Source organism: Pinus tabuliformis, chromosome J (assembly GCF_031772625.1).
Source record: "Pinus tabuliformis cultivar Carrire ecotype Pingquan chromosome J, CPIR1, whole genome shotgun sequence".
Taxonomy (NCBI): domain Eukaryota; kingdom Viridiplantae; phylum Streptophyta; class Pinopsida; order Pinales; family Pinaceae; genus Pinus; species Pinus tabuliformis.
This window is the reverse complement of record NC_142295.1, coordinates 910,621,702-910,649,327: the sequence shown is the minus strand read 5'-3', so window position 1 is coordinate 910,649,327 and position 27,626 is coordinate 910,621,702. Positions and strand designations below refer to the sequence as shown.

Genomic DNA, 27,626 nt, shown 5'->3' with positions numbered 1-27,626 from the left:
TGTTTGTAATACGGTTCTGGCAATAATTGCTGATTGCGATTTCTGATAGACTGCTCGGACGTGATATTTTTATATGTTGCAGTTTATATCCTCATCGAGTTCATCGATACCGCAGTGTATGGGATTTGGTCCTTGCCGATTGCGATTTCTAAACCCGCTAGGAAGTATGGCTCTAGTGGCTGAAATGTGGCAAATTTGGTGGATTTTAGGCCGAATTTGATGGCTAGTGACCGGAAAAGGGGACTTTGTTGAGAAAATTGTGGGAGAACTGGGAGAGGTCATAACTTCTTCTATTCTTATCCAAATTAGGTAAAAAAAAGAGTCAAATCTAGCAATTTTGACTATTCTAAACTCATTGAGACAATTTTCAGAGGCATTTGAGCATTGTAAACACACTTTTGTTGTAATTTTGAGCATAATAAAGAGGCCCAAGCATTGGAAGTTGGACCAAGGAGACGTAGCCAAGGAGGGGTGAACTCCTCATCAAATCTATGTGTTGTGTGTTGTATTTTGATGTTCTTTGCTGTTATTTTGCTACTATTCATCATATGTTTTTATGTTAAATTGTTTATAACATTTACATAATAAAATCTCATGGGAATCAATTAATTAAGCAAACAGGTGAATCCTTAAGCACATGAATAAGCAAATGATAAGCATCTTGGGTTTTATTATGAATGGGGAATTAGCACAACATTACTAATCTGCTCCATTTTAGATCATCATTTCACCTACAAAGTTCATCAACATGTTAGGATTCCCCTTATAACTTGGTCCCAAAAACTCTGATATTGGTATACTCTTCCCAATTTAATTAAAAATTCATCTACTTTGATTAGCATATGGGTAAAACTTACCACATCCATACCTACCATCGTAGTATTTTCCACAAATTGAAATAACATCCTCTCTATGCATGAGAGAGAATCACAACGTGTGATTAGATAAGCCATCATGTTGCAACATCCCTACTTGACAAATAAGGCTTCCAACTAACATGAAGAATACAATCTACCTATCACTAGGCTTTACATCTTGAACCAATTCAAGAATAATTGTTAACCTAACATTCTTTATAATGAGGAAAGGGGAATAACACAAGAAAATCTTATCACTCATGAGAAGAAAGGCTTGAGAGGAACTCCCTAATGGATTTGCAAAAAAAGTAGTGTGATGGTTAGGTTAAAGTTCCATACTACAGTAATAAGGATGTAGAGAGTGGAATCACCACCCAATTTAAGTGGAAATCTAAAAAATTGTAGTAGTTGAAGAGAAAAGGGAAAGAAGAAGTAAAGACACTAGATTACTTATGGTTTTAAGGTTTATTATCAAATATAGGGATATAGATTAAATTAAGGAATTTATAGTTCATAAGAAACTAAAATGTGAGAGAAAACTAACTCGGTTTAATTTACTAGTCTCCTTTGATAAGTTAAGTAACCTAATGGTTGTATATAAGAAAAAGGAGGGAATGGGGGAGCTCATTTTGTAGATCTTGGATTTACTTGGGATAAAGACAAGTTATGTAGAAGGATTTTAATATATCTTTCCTTAATAATAACAACCTTACATATGTTGCTACATCTTCTTGTAGAATATACATGATCATAATCTCTAATGCAATGTAATAAAACACCTTGGTGATACCATATCAAATACTAACAATAAAATAAAAAATAAAAATTAGGTGATGTATTGTGACCTAAAGCTCCCTTACCTAAGTTATGTTGGAACCTCCCTTGAAGTAGAAAAGTTGACTTTTCAAAGGTATTAGATTGGGTAAAAGGCAATGGAGACACATACGACATGTCAACAATACTTTAAGGAGGAAATCAAACTAGAAGTGGGAGATACATGTAGAGGAATTGAAGACGATAAGGGAAATTCACCAAGCATGTGGAGCACCAAAAGTGATACCTCAAAACTTGATGCTAATCCATAAGTGATCATGCAATATCTGTTTTTAAAAAGAGATATTTAGAATATGTTTTACAACAAGGATAGGAGAAATATAAATAATTCAATAAATTATCTCGAGGCATTAGTGAACATTTGCCTGACCTTTGGGTGAAGAAATCCATATGGAAGAAGCATATTATAGGTTTTTATGAGGAATCATGGGTTCCAAGGCTTGCATTGTATGGATTTTCTTAAATATGTATGCATTGTTCCATAAACTACAACATATAGATGGGATACATCCCATGAAAGTCATGGTTTACTTTCTTATAGGAATTGGGAATGGTTAATAAATCCTTGAATCAATGGACTCCCAATTAAACATGCCCAAATGTATCTAAGCCATTGAGACCATAGATGAATCATCACAACCAATTTTGGACCAAATAAGGGAACTTTTATAAATTATAATAAAATTTCTAATCACAGTAATTATAAAAATGGATGAAACTATTATAGAATTATTAATGCAAAACAAACATAGGAATGAGTCTATACATGAGCTATAAGAGGTATAAAGGAACCTAGAAGGCCTCACCATGGGGGTGCCCCAAATGAGGATAGATGAGATTCTATAGCACCTTCAGTGTCACATGGTGGGTGTTTCTAACTATTCAAACAAACTTTATGATGTGGGTAACTCATACCACCATGTGCTACCATGAGCATTGGGCACTTCAAGATGACAAGATAATAGTACCAACCCCATTTTTTTAAAATTACAACACTATATATTGAGGCTTTTACAATATTATTGTGTGGGCCTAAGAGGCCCATTTTTCTGCACTGCACCTTTTTGATATGATGTAAGACTCAACAATGACCTCTTTAGTTCTGTTTAAATATACTAAAAGGATGCCCTCTTCCACTACAATACCCTGCAATTGCAATCTCAATGATAGAGATCATGGAAATGTTTTAACAATCTATACTTAAGTATTCTTTGATCACCAAAATAGGAATTTTGATTAGAGATTTGATGAAATATTTTTCCAAGATGTTGTAAGTTAATCTCAAAAGCTTATTGGTATTCATGAAATGAGACTGAAATTTGTCTCTCATATTAAAATATGTGCTAAACAATAAATTTTCATGTTATTTTATGTCATTTTGACATGTTTTTAGCAAGTGGTAAAAATCTATATATTTTGAGTTGCTTCCTTTTAAAATTTTGCATGTGATCAACTCAAGAAAACTGAATATTATATCTCGAATTTTGTATCTTGTGTTTGCTATATACATTCTTAGTGTGCACCATTTTCACTTTGCAATAGAAAACGAACTAGAAGTATAGGTGCACCAGAATCGGGACATGAAAGCACAACAAAGGGTTCCATTCAAGGAGGTGCTAAAGGTGTGAATGTTGCAGCTAACTGGATGTGCACTGTCTGTGGTTGTGTCAACTTTGTTCATCACATATAATGTTTTTAGGTTAGTTTTCACTTTTGTATAATTTATCATTTATGTCTTTAGAAAAGGATTATGGTATATTGCTTATATATGAATGTCTCGGGTTTCATTTCTTTTTTGTACAATGCAATGAAGGGTGTGTTGAAAAATATAGGGCATAGAGATTAAGTGATTTCTCTTCTATTAGTAACTGCTTGTGAGTGCTTTTTTACTTTAGATCAGGATCTTATTTTACTTAGGTTTGATCCGGATTTAAACAGGAACGCAACAAATTATAGAGATAACCATAAATATAGAGATGAGATAACCATAAATACTGAGATGCAGCGGAAATAATACTTCATTTCATTACTGTAAAATACTGAAATGTGCTTACAAACAGAAATAGAAATAAATCAGCTAGGGCGATGGTAGCTTATCTCTGAGAAGAGATGTGGCGGCTACATGCCTCTGAACTGTGTTACAATGAGGCTTGAAGGCCTATTTATTGTTGAGAAACAATGGAAAACCCTTCACATCCCAAAACCTAACCCTAGAAGATGAAACGCCAAATTGTGGGCCCCGTTTGGGTAAATTGGTACATCAATTTCCTGGGGTCGTAACTTTGGCATACGATCTCCGTTTGACGCGTACGATAGCTCGTTAGAAAGATCTATCCGAGTACTACCAATTTGGGAGGCAACATCGGTCCATGGACCCATGTTGCCCCATATTTCCCAAAAAACGTCGTTTAGGGCCTCAAAACGGCTCCGGAAGTTCAGGACCCGAAAAACTGCTAAAAATAGTAAATTGTGCTACAATTTAGGAAACTGAAAAGGCTGAAAGAGATAGTTGTGAGGGTCCAAATGGGATAGGTGGGTGGCCACCAACATCCACCTGGATCAAGTTTATTGACGTTATTCTTCATCAAACAACTACCAATGCATAAACCATAAAGATAAAAGAGACACATAATATAGTTTAATAACCAGGGCCAAAACCTCTCACTCTTTGACAGGAAAACCCGAAAAAAATTCTTCTTCTTATATAGATTCCAATTGACGAATACCAAGACCAAGACCCTTGACCTATTTTCCTCTCCAAGACTAAGACACAAGTTCCCTTCCACTTCTCTTCGTGTCCAAGTCAATACTAGTCAAACTTCTATTTCTTCCTTCTTTTCGGCCACCCTTCAATCTCGTCTTCCTTCTGGTTCAGATCTACACTGTATTTTGGCCCTAATTGTAGCACATGAGTATAATAACTAACTTCTACACCTTGTTACTTCTTCACTTAGAGGGGAGACTCTCTCACATTTATCAGCTTGATGACTTCATCCTATAAATGACTGCCAACTTTGAATCCTCCAACAATACTCTCGGTTACCTCTGCAATAGATGTTGCTTCCTTACTGCACATGTGCTACAAAAAAGAGCCCAAAAAAATCCTAAAATAATTCAATATTCTTCTCTCTTTACTCGTTGATTATAGGTTGCCTTCCTTGACCCCTTTCACACTTCTTCTTATGCCTTAATCCTTGACTGAATTGCAAAATTGATGACCACCGAAATCTCCTCTGAAATTTTGTCTCTAACTGAAATCCAAACTGGCCTATTTATAGTTGTTGCCCATGCTTAGTTAGCCAACTTGACAAGAGGATGAGATGACGTGTCCATTTGAGAGATTATATTATTCTTTTGAAGCTGACTTGAAGGAGGTGACTTTGTCTTGGTCTTGGAGGGCTATTTGACACTTTAATTGATTCATACACAAATGTAATATGCCCAATAAGGGTCCTTCATACATGACATAGACTCAAATTGACTTTTATGACTAGATGACAAATCCTAAAGGCTCATAATGGGAGCCGTCACTAAAAATAAAATTCCTTGCTCATGGAATCCATGAGACAAGCATTACAATAATAATTTTGTTTTTCTTCTTTTCATCAATTACATAAAATCATAATTACACATGTCATCACGAAGACCGAACCTAGTTAATTTTCAACACTCCCTCTTAAATAGGGAGGTATTCATAATGGTACTTGGTCATTCTCAATCTAAAGAAATTCTCATAAGAAGAGTCAGATTGGTAACCCATCTGTTTAGCATCATATCAACCAACATTGTCACATAGTAAGGCCTTGACTAACAATTCTATCTCTCCACAAGATCTGAGCACAATGCTGGTGAGACAAATGATGTATAAACACCCTCATCATTGTCTCTCCTGGAATATACCCCACCTGGGTTCTCAGGGTGTGTTCCACCAGGACTATTCTTGTTTTGGATTCCTAATACTCAAAGAATATCATTCTCCAATGACTACTCTTATCTTGGATGCCCTAATACATCCTTAAAGAGAATGGATACCAGATGTTTACCCAATCCTCCATTTTTTCCTCCCAAGTGAAGACAAGAATGATGTGTCTATCGCTGCCTCTTAATTAGGGAGGACATATCTATTACAATAAAGGAATGTACCTAAGCTCCCTCTTGGCTCATGATTCATGAATTCCCAAGTTTCTTCCAAGTAAGAAACTTGTTCCAGGATCCCTCTTAGTTAGTGACCTACAATAACTCCTCAGGTGGAGATTATGGGACAACCAGTTGCTTTAAGAACTCCTCTTCACGATGCCATGAACTTCTTTTCTTTATCTAGGAGTATTCATGTTTGGGAATTCTATATATGGAATTGACAATCCATCACTTTTATCCATGAGTCAGCCATGTCATCATCGGAAAGTGATCCATCAGTCCATATCTGGCCTTCCTTCATGCCATGTTTATTTATTCATGCCATGCTTACTTAAGGATATTTCATCTTGTTACATGTGCATCGGTGGTGGAAGATATCCATAGATCTTCCCTCGACAACCCTACATAAACCCATGCATATATTTGTTCAAAAATAAAGGGATGAACATTATAATCAAAATTACCTTTGTGATGTCTTTTCATCATGAAATATCCTAGTTTTTATCAACATCCTGCATACATATCGACACATCTCCCAAATATATATATTGTCAAGGGCCTCTTTCTTTTTCAGACTCCATGAGAGTCTTCATATCTTTCATGGAGATATCCTAGTCAAATCTTCTTGGTCTTTCAGATGTTGATTTCATTTACCATGGTTGCATATTCCATGATCTCTTCCTTCCTTTCTTCACACATTTCATTCCTAGGAGCTTCCGATTAGATTTCCTCAATTTTTGTCAACCTCCTCATACTTCATATGAGGACATATTATGTTGATTTCATCTAGTGAATGTGTGACCCATGCAGTCTTGCATTCCTTCGAGGGAGGAGATCCTTATTTTTTATTATGCTCTAAAGATAGAGCATTGATCCATGTTACCTGCAACCATATGACATGACTTCCACAATATCAAATGTAAGCACACATACCTAATTTTTCCTTTGGGTCATCCAGACTTCATGCAGTAGCTTCCTTGATTGAAAGAGCTTCAATCCATTGATCTGCGTCTCTTTTATGTCATCATACCATCATCCCATGAATTCTACAAGTTTGGAATTCTTAATGAAACACTTGCTCCCCCTCATGATCGATGAACCTTTCAATGAAGACTCCACCACAGAATCTTGAGGATCTAAAGTATCCCCATCAACAAATGTTTCCTTTTGACAAATATATGGTGAAACTTATACTAGATGACTTTGCCACTCATGTTTTCAATGAGATTCCCAAGAGATACATCCTTGGCCTCTATAGATTCTAACCATCTTTCATGCTTCTCAATGATGTTGTCCCGAGCTCTTGCTTTCAATGCTTCTATGATTCCTTGATGCATCCCATTATTTTACTTAGTGAATCATGACATCCATATCCTAGAAGAATTAGGAACTTGAAAAGAACTTATGTGAGGAAGACTTTCTCAATAATGGAGATCTATTACTTCCTCCTTCTTGGATTACTTCTTTTCAACTTCCTCCACTTCTTTGGTGATGTGGGCTTCTTCTCTTCCTCTTTTGTTATAGTCATTCTTGAGCTTAGGAAAATCTCTCCTATAGTGCCCATATTCTTGACACCCATAGCATTGTATTTTAGCCATGTTCTTCTTCTTTTTCTGAGGACCAAACTTTCGAAATTGTCCATTTCTTTTTGTTATGGCAACATAATCTTGATTTTTCTCACCTACTCCCACATCATATTTGGGCTTTAGTCTAGATTATTCAATCTTGCACAATGACCATAGGTCCTGGAATGGAGTAGCTTCTTTCTTCCAATAAATACTTGAATTAAAGTTACCCCACTTCTCTGGTAGTGCATTCAATACAAATGTAGTCATTTCTCTATCATACATCACTTCTCCCGGATCTTGCAGTAGATCCCAGATCTGAGATATCCTCATAAAGTATGAGGCTATTCCATCTTCCCTTGACATCTTCAACTTGTAGAGTTCTTGCCTTAATGATATGACTTCTCTAGTAGTGCTTATAGAATACAACTCTACTAGTTTGCCATAGATTTCTTTTGAGGTTTTGAGTTTAGATACATATGTGATGAGGGGATCCTTGATGGATTCTATGAGAATCCTTTGAGCCCTAACCTCCTCTTTCATATACTTGGCAAGAGCTTGAGCATCTTCCTTTCTTGATTTAGTGATAAAACCTTTGACATGTTCCATAACCTCATTTTCAATGAGATTCATATATTTCCTTTTCTTCCATGCAAGATAGTTTGAAGCCCCAACCAATTTGTTGCTTTCCTTGCAAAAATAAATTTTGATAGATTCAAATGTTTACTTGATAGGATGCTCCTTCTTCTTGCTGCTTCCTTGATGATGATATAGAGGATAGAAAACTTCTCCTAATGAAGGTATATTTCTTCAAGAATGATCCTTGATCCCACTGAGAGTGAGATGACACCACCTTTTGATCTAGCTTCCTTTGGATGATTAGTCTTCAAAACACTTTAACTTGGGGAGATGTAGGGTTTTGGCCTTCTCCATCTTGACGATGATCCCAATATTTCTTTGTAGACTTCGTTGATCTAGGGTTATGATGCTTCTTTTGGCTTCAAAATGATCTTCACTTTGATGCCTTCCTTGAAATTTGATCCTTGAGTGTCCCTTGATTAGATGCCCTTCCTTGACTTTGTCACTTTAGCTTTGATACTATGTTGAGAAATATAAGGCATAGATATTAAGTGATTTCTCTTCTATTAGTAACTTCTTGTGAGTGATTTTTACTTCTTTAGATTAAGATATTCTTTTACTTATTTTATTAGTGTTCTTCTTCATCAAACAAATACCAATGCATAAACCATAAAGAGACAAGAAACACAGAATATATGCTATCAGCCATGGCCAAAACCTCTCACTCCTTGAGAGGAAAAACCAAACAAATTGTAACACCCCCTCCCACATCTAACCAAGTAACCATGCCAACCATGGTAAATATGCGAGGAGAGGCTACTATGATTGGATTCAACCTCCTATGTGACCTTAAGGAAGTGGAATCAATAGAAACATAACACAAAAACATTCAACATCAGCTTGAGGACCCTAAGGAAACAATCCAACACATCAGACAACTTGCCCTTGGGTCCTACTGATGTTTTGACCAACTTAAGACTTAGTCGCTCTCATGCTATAGGAATGATAGTGTCCAAAAACCCATAGTCTCTCCCACAGGCTTGCCTAGCAGCGTTCAAAGACTCATTTTGCTAGTTCTGTGCGAACGTCCCTAGGATTTGAGCCACTTTTTTAGGCCCAGAGCTCAGTTCACTTCCCATAATGGAATGATAACTTAGGAGCAATAAAAGGACATGGAAATAATGATTCAAAAGTAATAAGTTTAACAAGACCTTAATCAGACCCCTACTAGCCATGTCATGCATTTCGTCAAACATGTTGCAAGCATGTAATCTATAGGTGTAACCAACATAATTAAACATAGGGATCTTATACTTATATGAGAATCACTAAGAACAATTATTCCCTCATGTCATTTTCTACATTACCATCTATTAGAACATAGATACATTGTCCATTCATTTACAAGTAAAACATGCTGGGAACCATACATAGTTGCTGCCATAAAACAAACATATAACCAACATAATAAAAATAGAAATACTCATGAAAGTAAAGTCATATAGACCACATATAATCCATCACAATGCTCATAGAAATACAAGGAGAAATAAGCTTTCATTAATGATGCAAAGACCAAACCTGAGATGGGACTTCCACGTTCTACCCGACCATAGAATGGCTAAGCCAAATCTCCCTTCATCCATTCACCCTCATGCCATATTCCAAGCATGAATGTGGGACTCAAACCAAAAGAACCAATTAGGGCATACCGAGGCTAAACCACCTCACCCTCACCAATAAAATCCAGGCTTTACGTAATCCATCCCGGATCACTAAGCCAACATAATAAACATATCATAACAAGCTTTACCATGATCTCCACCCGATCACTAGGCCAAACAAGCATGGATGCCACCAGATTTCTCCACCTACACCGTGAGAAATTTTCCTACCTCCTAGTCTCTAAGGATTTACCACAATCCAAACCCGAATCACTAGGCCCTAAACCAAGATCCACTCTCCAGGATTTACCGCATATCCCACACCCAAGATTACTAGGCCCAATGGATAGAAAACCACCTCTTGGCTTTACCGTATATCCTGCCATTCACTAACAAGGATTCCTAAGCCCACCAATGCAACATAATCCTAGCTTTACCGCAACCCACAGTATGGCTCAGGGGTCACTTAGCCAGTTTCTTTACCACGATCCACAATCCATTTCAAGGACCACTATGACATGTGCTCTATCATTTGAAGATCCACCCCACTCAGCTTCGAATCCATCTGGCAATCCAACTCAACCAAAACATGAGAACCCCATCACACCATGGCTATCTGGAAATGGAAACGTTGGGCTGAAAATACCATTACCATGACACAACAAAAAAAGAACCACATGCAATACCATGCATGCCAAATATAGCAAGGAAAATACACAAGTAAATAGATACCTGCAGCGAATCCTGCTGTAGCTACTTGATCCTACCTTTCCCTACTTGATCTTTGCTTCATCTTGTCTTCTTTTTCCTTTCTTGATCCCATGCATAACCATAATAACTATTGAGCCAAGAGATTACACTAACTAAGAGCTTGCCAACTGATCCTCAAAAGCCTTTTTATCAACGAGGCCTTTATTTTCTTCATTTTCCATTATTTCCCTTCAGTTTCCTCCTCACATGCAATATGTGACCTTTCACCTTCCTTTTCTCCTATTTTCCATTATTTTCATAAACAAATGTGCCAAAAATGCCATTTTTCCTTTCCAAATCCTTAGCCATTGCCTTTTCCAATTTTCTTAGCCATAAACAACCAAATGAACACCCACACCAGCATGTCCTACCCAACATTCAGCTTGGAATACGTGTCCCATCAATCATGGCCTTATATATTTTTACATGAGTTTTTAACCAGGTTTGTTACACAAATTCTTCTTCTTATAGATATTCCAATTGACGAATACCAAGACCAAGTCCCTTGACCTATTTGCCTCTCCAAGACCAAGACATAAGTTCCCTTCCACTGATCTTCGTGCGTAAGTCAATACTAGTCAAACTTCTATTTCTTCCTTCTTTTCGGCTACCCTTCAATCTCGACTTCTTTCTGCTTCAGATCAACACTGTATTTTGGCCCTAATTACAATATGTGAGAAGTATAATAACTAAATTCTACACCTTGTTACTTCTTTGCTTATAGGGATGACTCTCTCACATATTTTGGCTTGATGACTTTAGCTTCTATAAATGACTTTGCCAACTTTGGATCCTCTAGCAATACTCTCGGTTACCTCTGCAATAGATGTTGCTTCTTTACCATGCATGTGTGACAAAAAAGAGCCCAAAGTAGTCTTGAAATAATTCGATCTTCTTCTCCCTTTACTTGCTTAATAAGGTTGCCTTCCTTGACCCCTTTTCCACTTCTTCTTCTGCCTTAAACCTTGACCGAATTGCAGACTTGATGACCATCCAAAAATTCTCTAAAATTTTGTCTCTAATTGAAATCTGAACTAGCCTATTTATAGTTGTTTCCCATGCTTAATTATCCGACTTGATAGGAGGATAAGCCGATGTGTCCATTTGAGAGATTATATTATTATTTTGAAGCTAAATTGAAGGAGGTGACTTTGTCTTGGTCATGGAGGGATATTTGACAGTTTCATTGATTCATACACAAATGTAATATGCCCAATAAGGGTCCTTCATACATGACATAGACTGAAATTGACTTTTATGACTAGATGACAAATCCTAAAGGATCACAATGAGAGACATCACTAAAAATAAAATTCCTTGCTCATGAAACCCATGAGACAAACATTACAATAATAGTTTTATGTTTCTTCTTTTCATCAGTTACATAAAATCACAATTACACATGTCATTATGAAGACTAAACCTAGTTACTTTTCAACAAGGAAAACTAAAGATTCTCCTGCAGATGATGTAGCTTCTTCTAATCCAACGCCAACTGGAAACAAAGCATTAGAAGATAGTGAGACACATTTTTTTTATTCAGAGGCATCTAGTATGAAGTTGAAGCACTGTGTTTGTGAACTATTTGATAGATCTTACAAGATTTTTGTCTTTCAGGACCAACACATGTTCTAGTTGTTTGTGGGTTATATGAGAATGTTGATGAAGAGATGTTACAATATGAATTTTCCAAGCCTTCTCCTATAAAGGTAACCATGATAGATTTGATTACTCTGCTTCATGTGATCGACTAATAAGTTACTCTTTCCAAATGATAAGTGTCTATGTCACAAACTAACTTTTTTGTAGGACCTTGTTGACGGTGCTGGACCCACCAACATGTAAGGGGATCTCCCTGGTAAGAAGTCCCAATTATACCTCAGACCGTTTGGTGTAGGAGTCCCAGTAGTGGGTCATACGGTAATGCCATGACCGCGATTTCGCATAGAGGCAAGTAAGATAACGCTGTTGGTAGGAAGGTGCATGAGAGTTTCTAACACACTGGGGTTGAGATGAGTGTGTCCCTTGGAAACCTGTGATAGCACATAGTTAAGAAGGGAACACACGAGCAATGATGCATCACAACATGGAAGGAAATTTAGCTAGTAATCCAAAGTGATGGTTAAGCCAACAATACATTTCAGAAAGATTCATACATACATACACATAAATAGCTATACATGCATGCGTAAGCAAACAAATACATATATCATTTAGAGTAAACAGATAGCTGAAATACAATACAACATATGCATGAAACATGCTGGCTCTTGTTATATTAAGAAGTGTAAGTTCCAGTCATACAATACATCCATGTCCAACAACTAGTTCCAACAGCGGAACATTACAGCCAAGGCTCATTACAATACTAGCTCTGCACAGTGTAGAAGCCAAGGCTCATTACAATACTGTCCAAGCTCTCTCTAAGATAGTCCTATCGGAAGCTTGGCTAACCAAAAGCCCTTACAATGAGTTATGAGGGACTATTTATAGCAAAGGGTGGGGTGACCCTTGACATTCCCCTTTGTGACAGTTCATCTACCCTCATGACTCTTCATCTACTCTATGACTGTTACATCCAACTATCAACACTTGAACTTACACTTGATAAGACGTTACATTACAATGCACATGTACCCATGTGAGACAAAATGGCTTGAGCAATCCATGCAAGGCATCACTAACACTCTGACCATTGTGCTGAGACCAAACTCTTTGACATCCTTGTGATGGTCAATGGTGGCGACTTGATGCCAAGCTTGGTCGTCCATGATGGTGTCCGTGCACTCAATGGTGACATCTTGTTGAAGAAAACTCTTGCCTCTGTTGCATCTGGGTACACTGATATGGCTCCTCCGTCCCACTTGTCTGATAGCATGCACATGGTCATCCTAGGTGCGACTCGACCAACAACATGTTGATACATAGAGTTTGCACTAATCTCCAAGCATGTGCTGGTGTCCGTGCGCTTCGAATTGTCAAAATACATGTTCAACTCCAGTTGAACTTACTTCTTGTCTTCACTTCGGCGAGTGTGCCAAATGGGTGGGATCGCATGCATGGGAATAATGACATGCATGCTGCTAAATTCCCTTGCATGCGATTAACAACACTGCTTACCTTGTCCGCTCTATTCCAGCTGCTGCGATGGATCTATAACTTGTACGAGTGTAGTTTCATTTGTGAGTGCATGTTGTGCCCCTTGTTGTACCTGTTCCTGCTGCAACTCATTCTCTCGTCTATGCAACTCATTTTCTCCCTTGAGTTGTTGCTTCAGCACATGCAACTCCTTCATTGTTCCGTTCTCTACCTTTGCGCGATCTTCATGTCGCGTCATCACCTCATAGCTCATGTCTCCAAAGTTGCTTTCATCACAAATGGATCTGCTTGAGCTTACAACTTTTTTTTACCTCTGTGTTGTCAACAACCTTCCTCTTGCATTCGTTGCATCCAATATGCTGCCTTCAGCTGCTATTGATGGTTCTGCCATCATATCTTGATGTCCTTGTCTACGAACAACTTAATGTCTTCATGGGTAGGCAAGTTCATAGACATTTGATCGACTGCATCCCCAAGCGTGCTCTAAATAGTGTCTTTGACTCTACTCTCATGAAACCATTATACCTGTGCTGCTGAGAGGTAGATGAACACCTGCGATACCTAGAGACATGGAAACACTCATGGCAAGCAATTTTTCAGTCGAAAACCAAAACGAACATGAGAACTAACTTGCAGCATACATGTGTGACTGATCATGAAGGTTGCGCAATTTCCACCTGGAGGTTGGGAGACTGACTGCCAAAACTGTGCAAGGCACAACCCAGCCTGTCAAGAGTCTGACTGACTGCTGGAACTATGTAATGCACAGTCCAGCCTGGCTTGCTGAGGATTGAAATTTTGCAATGTGTAATTTCAGTCAGCAGTGACATGCAACCAATAAACTGCATTACGTAGTTTTTGTGGCCAACATGATACTATCTCCAAGAATTGTGCAATGCAAGCCTGGAGGTCAATTCCTGGCTAGACTTGCACAATTTCTGGAGGGAAAACAGAGCCTTTGCTTCTGGAAACGCGCATTTCTAGTCGGGTAAGGCACGGTCCAGGCCAAGGCAGCCTAGTTCGGCTGACGAGTGATTGAAAACACGATAAGTGTGAATGCATGATGAGATGAGTGCAAACAAGAGTGAATGATCATTCATGCAAACAACAAGTGTAGGATTCGGAAAATAGGAAGCATGCACGTGTGTGAAGTGAGTCGCCACAATAGAGACCCTCCGTGCAAAACAGTGTCATGCATGCGACAACAGTGAGATGCAAACAAAAACTGAAACGATGCTAGTACAAGCTAGTATACATGCCAACGACAACAAGCACTCAATGAAATCAACCATACAACATTCATACGAAGAAAAACACAAAAAGCGCCAGAAACACAATGCAAGTCATGAGCAACAGGCTTACCCCAAGAAAACTGAGTTGAATGTGTCGACGAATCCTAGATGCAATGTGGGATGCTAGAGCTGCAAGGTCAATGTGAGGAATGAGCTCTGCAACGTTCAGTTGATGAGTTTTGATAAGATCGAGGTTGTGACGTGCATGCCACAAATATAGGAAAAGCGACACTTGGCGAGAGGTTTATGAGATGATCCTTGCATGTAACCTCCAGCTGCTAAAAATAGATCCCTAAATCAAGGGATGCCTTTGCATGCTGCCTTGGGAGGAGCAACCCATGCATGCAAATCAATTTTGCTCGATCCTAGAGGGAACCGATCAACTCAACCGCTCAACTAGGAGGAAAAAATGCACATTTCTGGGAGGGAGCTGGGCTGGCTTCCCAGAGGGATTGCGTAATTTCTAGGTAGAACAACGGACTGCTACCTAGAATTGCACAATTTCTGGGCTTAGCAGCCCTGCTGGGAGGAATTGCGCAATTTTCTCAATGAATAGTGACAGTTAGAATTGCGCAATTCTAGAGCCTAGCAGGCTTCCAAACAGAATTACGCAATTTCTGGAGGGAAGGCTGGTTTCCATCCAGAATTGCGCAATTTCTTGAGGGAGCTGCTAAGCCTGCAGTTGGACCAAGTCCGATGAAATAACCTGTGAGGGGGATGCAACAAGCTTTGATGGACAGGCTGTCATTCTACATGAAAATCATTGAAGCTTGTGTACTTGACAAGACAAGACATGCTGCTATGAAAGGTTGGTAGGGAGGCTCCAAAATGAAGCTAAGGAATAATTTTAGAGGGTGGTTGTAGCCGTTACAACAATTGGAGACACACTAGTAGAACTCCAGCGCTTTAAATGGACCTTGTTTGTGAAAAGCAAGTCTAACACCTCCAGAAGTATTGTTTAGTTCTCAGTTCGTCTTGGTTTCCACACTTGCTTGATTGTAAGATGTAGCATCTGCCAAGCTCTTGGTCAATTGACATGCATTCCAAGCCAAGTCAACACAATTTTTTCGATTGGGGTTGAGGGGTATATTAGTGCACAAGCAGTATGGTCGTCAGAGCCTTAGTTTCATCTCTGGTGTTGCTTCACTACCAGTAGGCCTGGACAGTACCTAGGCGGAGTTACGCAGGAACACAAGCATCGCTTCCCTGCTAGTGAGCTTAGTTAGTACCCCGACGAAGTTACTTGCATCACCTCTCTGTGCAGGAACCATTTCTCTTCTTTGTCCTTATTCATTTTCATTTTTATTTTGATTTTTAAACTTTTTCACTTTTTCATTTTTTTTCATTTTTCATCTTCATAACTGTGAATAGAACTTATTCATTTCGAAGGAGGAAGAGGGATCCCAACTTATTGAGATTAGAAGAGGTTGTTCCTTCAGAGAAGTAGTTTATGTATGCCTCTGATGTGCTTGTTAAGGTTCCCTCCTCACCTTACTCTACTTGACTAAGCTGACAAGGATTAACCCATAAACAACCGTCTAGAGCAGGGGATACTAGTTAGCGCGCAAGCGTTGTGTTTTCACCAAGGTTCACTTCGAACAATACATATTTTCCATTGATGTATCATGGACTGAAGGCAACAAGTTCTTACATAAGAGAGTGAACAACATATAACCAAATGCTGATAGTTGTACAAGTCCTCTCGTACTTTACCCAACTTATTTCAAGAGTAGCACACGGTCCATGCGAAACTAACCTACGGATAATAACAAGCAAACAAACCAAAAATCAAAGCAAGAAGTAGAAGCAAATACGGAAGAAAATCAAGTAAGAAAACAAGCAAGCAAGAAAACAAACACACAAAGAAAGAAGCAAACATGCATGCAATCAAACAACCCAAAAGAAAACACTACTCCTACTCCTAAGCTAACAGTGCATGGGTCATCTCACGTGAAGTGATACTTCCAATGCAGCTACCGGTGCATTGGTTGACCCATGTTGGTGAAGGCACGATTTGCGAACATTGCAGTTGCGCAAACAAACAAATCATGAAAGATATAACGATGAAGACAAACACACTCCGATCTTACAAGTGACCACAAAACAACGATGAGTGAAAGCGCATGACATGCACTCTATGGAGCTGCCATTGTGCTATGCTACATTATGTGCAGATGTCGAGTATATGCATTCTCTTGACTGAGACATGCAAGCAAATGTGAGAAAGATAGACACTTGCGTTGTGCATGTGTGCTTGTTGTGTAAGATTCCTCCAATGCATGAGCGATGGGATCGTGTAGTTCGAGTGGAGGAAGCGTAATCTCGGTGTTTGGTTGATCTTCAATGCAATTCAGAGAGTGATGGGGAGCCTTGAGTGTTTCAACAATTTCTTGACTGAAAGTGAAACCAACCTCAAGACAACAAGGGTCTGACATAACCATCAGCTCAGGCTGAAGTGCCTCCACAGTCTATGGGGTTTTGACTTTTTTGATAGATAGATCATCATAGACCAGTGTATTAGACATATTAACAATGATTGAATCAACATCGTCATCAAATGAAGAAGTAAAGAGGTCACGACAACCAAGATCAAAAAATTCAGGATGTTTGTCGGCATCCTCATGATTTGATGAATCAAGAAGAGGGGTAGATGGGAAGCAAATATTTTCACCCTCTGTGTTTTTAGAAATTACAAATGACAGATTGGATGGATTTCCAGAGGAATATGTGTCCTCTCCACATTGTAATGACAGACTGACATCCGAAGTGTCTTGTGAACAGTTGGACGTAGAAACATCTGGAAATGAGTTTTCACAGGGGAAAACAATAGTGGTAGAATTACAAGTGATGTCAGGATAAAGCAGATGAGGTGCGGTTGAAAGGGAGTCATCCTTCACAGCGGGTTCTTCTTTAGATTCCCGCACACACTCATCATGAATGATGGCGAAGGTTGGCTAACACCAACTCTGTCGACAACTTGATCCTCGTTCACAGCAGGTGAGGAGTTCAGAATGGAAGAACACGAGACAGTACAATCTAGAGGATCAACAAGATGCGAGGATGGAAGTTGAGGGAATGAATCCACGTGACAACCAACAGGCTTACAAGCCAAATTTGTGTAGATCTCAAGAGCAGGTGGGGTGGGAAGTTGTGACAGTTCAACAGATGTGTGTGCATGGTCTCCCACATCACTACGCGGTGGTGGAGTTGTTTGATGAGGTGAAGGCGGACAATCACTTGTGACAACAACTGTGCCTTCCTGTGATTGCGCAGCTCCATCACCGAAGTGTGCTGAGCGGGGTTCACATATGCGAAGAAGATACTCAAATCTCCCATAAAGAAATTCCCAATCAATTTCATCTTTGGGAAATCGGTATGCAAGATTACAAAAGCGTGTGTAAAACTAATCAACGAATTCATCAGGTGCTTTTTGTAATTTCAGAATTTCTTGATTGAGTGCTTTATGGTTAAAGTGATTGAAAGCACTGTCTATCTCTGTGACCAGATGAGAAAGAGAATGAATAGATTTTTTGGGCAGCGCGGCACACCAGTGCATTGGATGCCCTCAAAGCATGTAGATCAAAAACGCGTAGGTGATGTATTCTTCAAAGATTCCATGTCTTTCGCATGAGCCTACAACGCCGACCACATGCCTAACCAAGGATATGTAGCCTCCACCATCGTATGTTTTATGTGACAAGTTATCCGAGAGCTCTTCCGAGATTATGAATTCGTTTCTATAAGACATACACTTTGGAAGAGAAACTCTATAGTTAGTCATGACAGATATGTAGAGATTCAAAACATATGTGTGGACTCATCTTGTCATCTGGCCCTCCTTCCAGCACCAAAAATGTTGACAGTACTGGACCTGCCAACATGTAAGGGGATCTCCCTGGTAAGAAGTCCCAATTAGACCTCAGACCATTTGGTGTAGGAGTCCAAGCACTGGGTCGTACAGTAATGCCTTGACCGTGATTTTGCACAGAGGCAAGTAATATAACTCTGTTGGTAGCAAGGGTGTGACACATGCAGTGAGCCGAGGAGGGTGCATGAGAGGTTCTAACATGCGGGGGTTGAGATGAGTGCGCCCCTTGGAAACTTGTGATAGCATAGAGTTAAGAAGGGAACACACGAGCAAGGATGCATCACAACATGGAAGGCAAGTTAGCTAGCAATCCAAAGTGATGGTTAAACCAACAACACATTTAAGAAAGATTCATACATACATACACAAAAATAGCTATACATGCATGCATAAGCAAACAGATACATATATCATTTAGAGTAAACAGATAGCTGAAATACAATACAACATATGCATGAAATGTGTTGGCTCTTGTTATATTAAGAAGTGTAAGTTCCAATCATACAATACATCCATGTCCAACCACTAGTTCCGACAGCGGAACGTTATAGCCACAATTTCCTGCTCCTCCAAAGAGATGTACTAGCTCTGCGCAGTGGAGAAGCCAAGGCTCGTTACAATACTATCCAAGCTCTCTCTAAGATAGTCCTATCGGAAGCTTGGCTGACCAAAATCCCTTACAATGAGTTATGAGGGACTATTTATAGCAAAGGGTGGGGTGACCCTTGACATTCCCCTTTGTGATGGTTCATTTACCCTCATGAATCTTCATATACTCTATGACTGTTACATCCAACTATCGACACTTGAACTTACACTTGGCAAGACGTTACGTTACAATGCACATGTACTCATGTGAGACAAAATGGCTTGAGGAAGCCATGCAAGATATCACTAACACTCAGACCATTGTGGTGAGACCAAACTCTTTGACATCCTTGTGATGGTCGATGGTGGCGAATTGATGCCAAGCTTGGTCATCCGTGATGGTGTCTGTGTGCTCAATGGTGACATCTTGTTGAAGCAAACTCTTGCGTCCGTTGCATCCAGGTACACTGATATGGATCCTCCGTCCCACTTGTCTGGTAGCATGCACATGGTCATCCTAGGTGCGACTCGACCAACAACATGTTGATACATAGAGTCTGCACTAATCTCCAAGCATGTGCTCGTGGCCGTGCGCATTGACTTGTCAAAATACATGTTCAGCTCCATTTGGACTTCCTTCTTGTCTTCACTTCGGTGAGTGTGCCAAATGGGTGGGATCGCATGCGTGCGCACAATGACATGCATGATGCTAAATTCCCTTGCATGCCATCAACAACACTGATCACCTTGTCTGCTCTGTGTCAGCTACTAGGATGGATCTATAGCTTGTACGGGTGCAGTTTCATCCGTGAGTGCAGGTTGTGCTCCCTGTTGTACCTATTCCTGCTACAACTCATTCTCTCGTCTATGCAACTCCAGTTCTCCCTTGATTTGATGCTTTAGCACATGCAACTCCTTCTTTGTTCTGTTCTCTGCCTTCGCGCGATCTTCATGTCACGTTGTCACCTCATAGCTTGAGTCTCCAAAGTTGCTTTGATCACAAGTGGATTTGCTTGAGCTTGCAATTTTGTTCTGCCTCTGTGTTGTCAACAACCTTCCTCTTGCGTTCGTTGCATCCGATATGCTGCCTTTAGTTGCTTTTGATGTGTTGCTTGTTGTAATGCTACTACTGTCATATCTTGAGGTCCTTGTCTACAAACAACTTGATGTCTTCGTGGGTAGGCAAGTTCATAGACACTTGATTAAATGCATCCCCAAGCATGCTCTGAATAATGTCTTTGACTCTGCTCTCCTAAAACCATTGTACCTGTGTGAATGAGAGGCAGATGAACACTTGAGATACCTAGAGACATGGCAACACTCATGGCAAGCAATATGTCAGTTGAAAACCAAAACGAACTTGAGAACTGACTTGCAACATATCTGCGTGACTGATCATGAAGGTTGCTCAATTTCCACCGGGATTTCGGGAGACTGACTGCCAAAACTACGCAAGGTACAGTCCAGGCTATCAAGAGGCTGATTGACTGTTGGAATTATGTAATACACAGTCCAATCTAGCCTACTAAGGACTAAAACTACGCAATTTCAGTCAGCAGTGACATGCAACCAACAAACTGCATTGCGCAGTTTCTGGGGCCAAGAGAACACTGCCTCCAAGAATTGCACAATGCAAGCTTGGAGGTCAATGCCTAGCTAGACTTGCTTAATTTCTGGAGGGAAAGCAGAGCCTTTGCTTCCAGAAATGCACATTGCTAGTTGGGCAAGGCACGGTTCGGGCCAAGGCAGCCTAGTCCGGCTGACGGGCGACTGAAAACATGAGAAGTGTGAATGCATGATGAGACGAGTGCAAACAAGAGCGAATGATCGTTCATGCAAACAACAAGAGTAGGATTCAGAAAACTGGAAAGCATGCATGCGTGTGAATCGAGTTGCCGCAACGACGACCCTCCGTGCAAAAAAATGTTATGCATGCGACAATAGTGAGATGCAAAGGAAAACTGAAATGGTGCTAGTACAAGCTAGTATGCATGCAAATGACAACAAGCATTCACTGAAATCAAGCAGACAACATTCATATGAAGCGAAACACAAAAAGTGCTAGAAACGCAATGCAAGTCATTAGCAACAGGCTTACCCCAAGACAACTGAGTTGAATGTCTCGATGAATCCTAGATGTAATGTGGGATGCCAACGGTGCAAGGTCGATGTGAGGAATGAGCTCTACCACGTCTAGCTGATGAGTTTTGATAATATCGAGGTTGTGACGCACATGCCACAAATCTAGGAAAATCAACACTTGGAGGGAGGTTTCTGAGATGATCCTTGCATGTAACCTCCAGCTGCTAAAAATAGATCCTTGAATAAAAGGATGCCTTTGAATGCTGCCTTTGGAGGAGTAGCCCATGCATGCAAATCAATTTTGCTCGGTCCTGGAGGGAACCGATGAACTCAACTACACATGCAACAATCTGCTCAGCTAGGAGGAAAAAATGCACATTTCTGGGAGGGAGCTGGGATGGTTGCCTAGAGGGATTGCACAATTTTTTGCGCTGAGCAGCCCTGTTGGGAGGAATTGCGCAATTTTATCAATGAACAATGACAAGTATAATTGCGCAATTCTGGAGCCCAACAGGCTGCCAGACAGAATTGCGCAATTTATGGAGGGAAGAATGGTTTCCCTCCAGAATTACGCAATTTCTTGAGGGAGCTGCTCAGCCTACAGCTAGACCAAGTCTGGTGAAAGAGCCTGTGAGGGGGATGCAACAAGCTTTGATGAACAAGCTGTCATTCTGCAAGAAAATCACTGAAGCTTGTGCACTTGACAATACAAGACATGCTGCTGTGAAAGGTTGGTAGGGAGGCTCCAAAACGAAGCTAAGGCAAAATTTTGGAGGGTGGTTGTAGCCGCTACAACAGACCTTCAACTTGTTTATGAAAAATTTACTCATGTTTCAAGGGGATTTTCATTTGTACCTTTTCATTTGGTATGGACTTTCATACATTTATTTATAAAATCTCCAAAGCTAATTCCCATTCTTTGCTACTAATTTTCCTTTTTCATATGCATAGTTTGTTTTTATATGGATGAGTATCCTTCTAGGTGAAAGAAGCAACAAAGGCATTGGAGGCAACTAATGGAAAAAATTTGGAAAGGAATGGTCAAGTCTTGAGGGTTGCATATGAAAATAGTATTCATGGTACCAAACTCCTCTACTGGTACTTCTCAGTCCAGAAGCCTTGCAGTGCTGCAATTGAAGCTGCAACCTTTTCACATCACGTTTTCTATTATATTCTTGTTTTTTGAACATCATTTAAGCTTTCATGATTTTTTTTCTTTGCTGTAGAATTTTATTGCACTGGATTTCAAGACAACAAATTTATTCTCTTTGTAATGTGCATAAGTTGATAGGTGCTACTGTTTGACGCAATACATTACTAAATAAGAAACTGGTTGCTAGGAAATTGTACCAAATTATACCTCCATAATCTAAAGTATCATTATTTTTACATTGTTCATTTATTTCTTTTTGCAATATGACTTTGTTGGATGGGCACCTAAGGAGTACAACCTTGATGATAAAAAACACATTGAAGACAAAATGACAGGTGCAAATGTTTAACCTTCTAAAGGAGGCATGATTCCTCAATCTGGTTTGTCTGGGATGAAGCATATGGGTTTAAATCTTATGGTCATATTGGTATCCATTTATTTTGTCTCATATTACCCTTCTTTTGCTAGGATTTTTTCATGAGTTCATGCCCTTCATATGTTAGATATTATCATTAAGCACTAGTTGTGAGGTTTGGCACATGATTATTGTAGATGAGACTTGCAAGTTGCAACACCAAACACTAGTCCTTTGTTCCTTACCTTAATTGTTTAGCTAATCATGTAGGGCTCTATTATGATGCTAATAATGGTACCTGGTATTCCTATGACCAAGAGACACAACAATATATGCCTTATGTGGATCAAGCTAGTGACACAAATAAGACATCAAGCAAGTCTAGAGAGGGGGAAACTAATCATTGAATAAAGGTCATTTAAGCTCTAGTTGCAAAAATCACTGTTAATAATGAAGTTTTAGATAAAAAATCCTCTTTACTAGATGTTGTCCAGGCTGCTACAGCTGTTGCACAGACAAATACAAAGAAAGAGAAGGAAAAATTAAAACAAATTAAGTTGGCCTCTAAAGGAAATATATTGGTTAGTAAGAAGAAAATGAACACTATCTTGACAATGTGGAAGCAATGTATTCATGAAGAGAAGACTTCTCGGATTGTCCTAGATGATGATTCCTCTCTAGCAAAATTATCTACCTCTTTAGATGAGAAGCATAATAGTACTAATAATGCAAATATGCCCTAGATGATGATTCCTCTCTAGCAACATTACCTACCTTTTCAGATGAGAAGCATAATAATACTAATAATGAAAATCTATTTGGTAAAGGTGTAAGTGCTCCAAAATTTAAGTCTAACACGGTAAATGCAAAGGAAGCTAATAAGGGATTGTCATATCTAGGACGTGGAGCAGGAAATCCATTTGGTGGTAATTATGCTCCATCTGATAGTGCAGTAAAGCCAAAGCCTCTGTTTTTTTTAGTAATAGTGTTGGTCGTATAATAAGGGATGTGATTAAAGAATCAACAAGAGGAGTGGTGAGAACAAATGTAAACTTGTTAGGATCTACTGGAGCAATAGTATCTAGAGCATCAATGGTTGGACCAAGTGTGGTCCCTGAGGCTAGTACAATATCAACTCCATTCAAGACAAATGCATCTGCATTAGGCTCTTATGGACCAATGACTCCAACAAAACACATGTTTTCTGAAACTCCTCAATACGGTTATAGAGATAGAGAAACATAAACGCATAGTCTTTATGGATCATCATCTGTTGCAGACAGTCTATTAGACTTAGAGCATGCAGAGAAAAATAAGATTTAATTGCTTGTATTTGATATTTTATCAATGTTTCTTAGCGTTAGTATGTATTTTAGAAATTAAGTTTTGTCTTAGGTTTATTATAATACAAGTTATAGAAGACTTTTTTTCATGTTATATTACCGTATTTGCACGTCTATCTCACCAGAAATGTAATCCACAGTTCCTTCATTGTATCATCCATTGAGAGTTACTTTCGCTTTAGCACATAGAAATGTGATTGTATATTTACTAAAATGTCATATTACCATAGTCTCACTTTTAACTCACCAGAAATGAAATTTACACTTTTATCATTATATCATTCCTTGTGAGAGTTTTGGTTGTTGCATAGAAATGTGACTGTAAGATATGGCTTTTGCAATTTTCCATATCGAGAAATTTCATTATTTTCAGGTCTCAAAAGTAGAGGAAAATGCTTTGACATGCCCTTTTCCCCAGGTGTTGGTAGAGTGACATTTGGCTTAGTGCTGCCAGGAGGTGAAGCTCAAATTTATGAAGTCATCACCTCTGATAAAATTATTGATGGAAGTAATGTGGGGAATCACATGTTGAGAAACATGGGTTGGAAAGAAGCCTCGGTATGTGAGACTGATTTTTGAGTGCACAACATGCATTAATTTCTTTTTTAACCCTGGTTGGTTGTCTCCTAAATCTTGATCCTGTAATTATATGGATTGGTTCAGGGACTTGGCAAGGATGGTACCGAGATTGTAGAGCCTGTACAAGCACAAGTTACAAAACATAGATTTGGTCTTGGTAGTCAGACACAACGAAAGGTTGATCCTCAGTTTGAGACTCATTCTAGAGACAATTATGGAGTTGTTTACAAAAGAAACATCTCGCTAGATTTCATGAAATGGTCTAGTTGTATACTCGCCAATGACTATCTCATATTTTCTTTGCTTGTGGAAACTCATACTGTTACCTGCCAATTTTTCTTATCCTTAAGAGGAAGTTTCCACCCAATTCTAATTCCAATTCAAACCAAGGGATAAATAAAGTAGGGATAAATAAAGTGACTAAGCTTTGGCCAGGTCTATTTAGGTTGCTTATAGGTCTCAATCTGAGAAAGATGGTAGTTTTTCTAATTGTTTTGTCTTGACAATTTTGGAGGAGTTATATGCATGGTGTGACTACAGGGGCCTACATTCTCCCTTTTTGATGTGAGTGAAAGCCTTGATGCTAACAAGTATCTAGGTGATACTTTTATTTATGGACTATGCAATTGGGTCTACTGATTGCCATTTATTCATTTTTAATTCCCTTGTTGTTTCATCTCATGCTTGTTTGGTGACTTTGGTCACATGGTTTAATTGTAAGTAGGGCATGCCACAATAATATATAACTATAAAATCTACATTGTTTGGTCACATGGTTATGCTATGGTGTTGGATGGGCAGGTCAAATGAATTCATTCAAGGCTCTATTTTATGCATTTTGGGGATTAAGTTAGAATTTACAAGATTGGCTAGATGCCTGGGAACTCTCATTTCCATTCTCTATTTGAGACACATTAGTATGATGAATCAGGGATCTTTTGTGTAATTAAATTACTTATTGTTATCAAAGGATGCAGAAAAAACCTCTTCTTTATCAATATGAATATCTCATCTTATTTGGATTGAGTACGATAATCCACATTCCAATCAATGAATTGTGGCAATCTAACTAATCAATATTGTATATTCTCTTTTGTTCCACAATGATCATTGAAGTTTCTCCGCAAGAACTTGAAATCTTAAAATCATAGCATGAAACATGCATCATTTGCATGTTTTTTCTTGATCTTCCCATATACTTTTGCCTCATGGTATGATAATCCATTCAACCTCTCAAATCTTTCATAAAATCCCTACTTTAATTTCTAAATGGAAAATATATATACCTCTTTCATGTTTCTATTGCATTTGGGTGCTATGGATTTATCATTTGGTCTTGATCTAAACTTTTTCCATATACCTTAAAACAAAGGCATTGGAGCAATCTCACTCTGAATTCTTCAACCTGAGTTATACAAGAATTCTTTATGTTTATTAGATTGATAGTATGTATCATCTATCTATGCATAATGTACTACAACTAACACACACATAATTTCAATTCAATGATTTTTGCAAGAAAAATCTACTACACATTCTGCTTCAATCCTTTGTATTGTGTCCTATAGTGAGCACTCATGACTTGTTAGAGGAGACATTAATTTTTCCTGCTAGTGTAACTTAGATATAAAAATTGTTGATATTTTGAATTAGGGTGCAAGGTGATGTACATTAATTGATTTAGTACTTACAAAGGGAGTTTTAAATCATAACAAGTGCATTGCTTGGGTATACCATTTTTTGGTGACAATTTTTGTCTTTCCTATTTAGCAATTGGGCCTAACATGGAGTGGAAGTGAAATCCCCCTAACCAGATTACTACATCTATGAATCTTAACGTAATTAACAGTAGAACCCTGGCGTAATTAACAGTAGCACAAGTAGTGCAAGTGTTGCTGAAATAAGTGCATCATCTCTATCACCACCCAATGCTGTAAATGTGGATGATGGAGCTACCAAGTTGCAGGAAGAACTGGAACAACTAAATGTTCGAAATGATCAACATCTAATCATTCTGAATCATCTTCAAGTTCCTGAAGTTGCTTTTATAGGGCTCAATTTTGGAAGCTTTGGAGCATTCTTTGGAAATACTTTAAGCACAAAGTTTGGCAAGGGTGGTAGTGACAAGAGTTCCACTCCACTTTCTGAGACATCCAAAAAATAGAGGATTCAAATGAAGAATTTTATTCAAGGTTAATACCTTTTTTTATGAAAATGTTGAGTAAGTTAAATTGAGGCATTTTATTTCATCTTTATTGAAATAAACTAAAAATGTTAATAATGGGGAATTTTTGCAGGACGTCAGACCCAAGTCCAGAGTCTCCAAGTGAACACCATGAACAAACATCTCCCAGTGAAGATCATAACTTGTCTTCTAGTATTGACATTACAAATTCAATCACAACAAATGGGGTTTCTCAACCTGATCCATCCAAGCAAGATCTAGTAGTATAGTTGGACCCTAATTATTCACTTGCTGAAACTGATCCAAGTATTGAAAGTGTTACATTAATGCCTCAGATTATGGATTGCCAATACCATTCTTATGAACTTGCCTTATCTAGCCCATTTGATGCTTCTCAACAACTAGGCCCTGTGGTATTTCTCACATTTCCTTGTTTCTGGCATATGGATATGGCATTGATATAAAAGCACATTGTTAGAAGTCTCAATTTTTAAGGAGAAAGCTTCCAATAAATGTTTAAAACAGGTCAATGAAAAAAAAAACTACATGTACATATAACTGCTAATAATCAAATAATAGAAGTAAGGATGCATATTATTAGTAATCATAAATTCTTTCTACAAAGTTATTCTGTCATTTCTCTGGCTTGCACTTTCCTTCCTTGATAGGCCTATAACTTTTGAAACTTTTAGTGGT

The 27,626-nt window shown here is 38.7% G+C and overlaps 1 pseudogene; it reads left to right on the top strand.

Annotated features, from left to right (window-relative positions):
- The window catches only part of LOC149229698 (SUPPRESSOR OF ABI3-5-like), a 42,019-nt pseudogene extending 17,008 nt beyond the window's left edge, over positions 1–25,011 (top strand).
- The last annotated feature ends 2,615 nt before the right edge of the window (positions 25,012–27,626 follow it).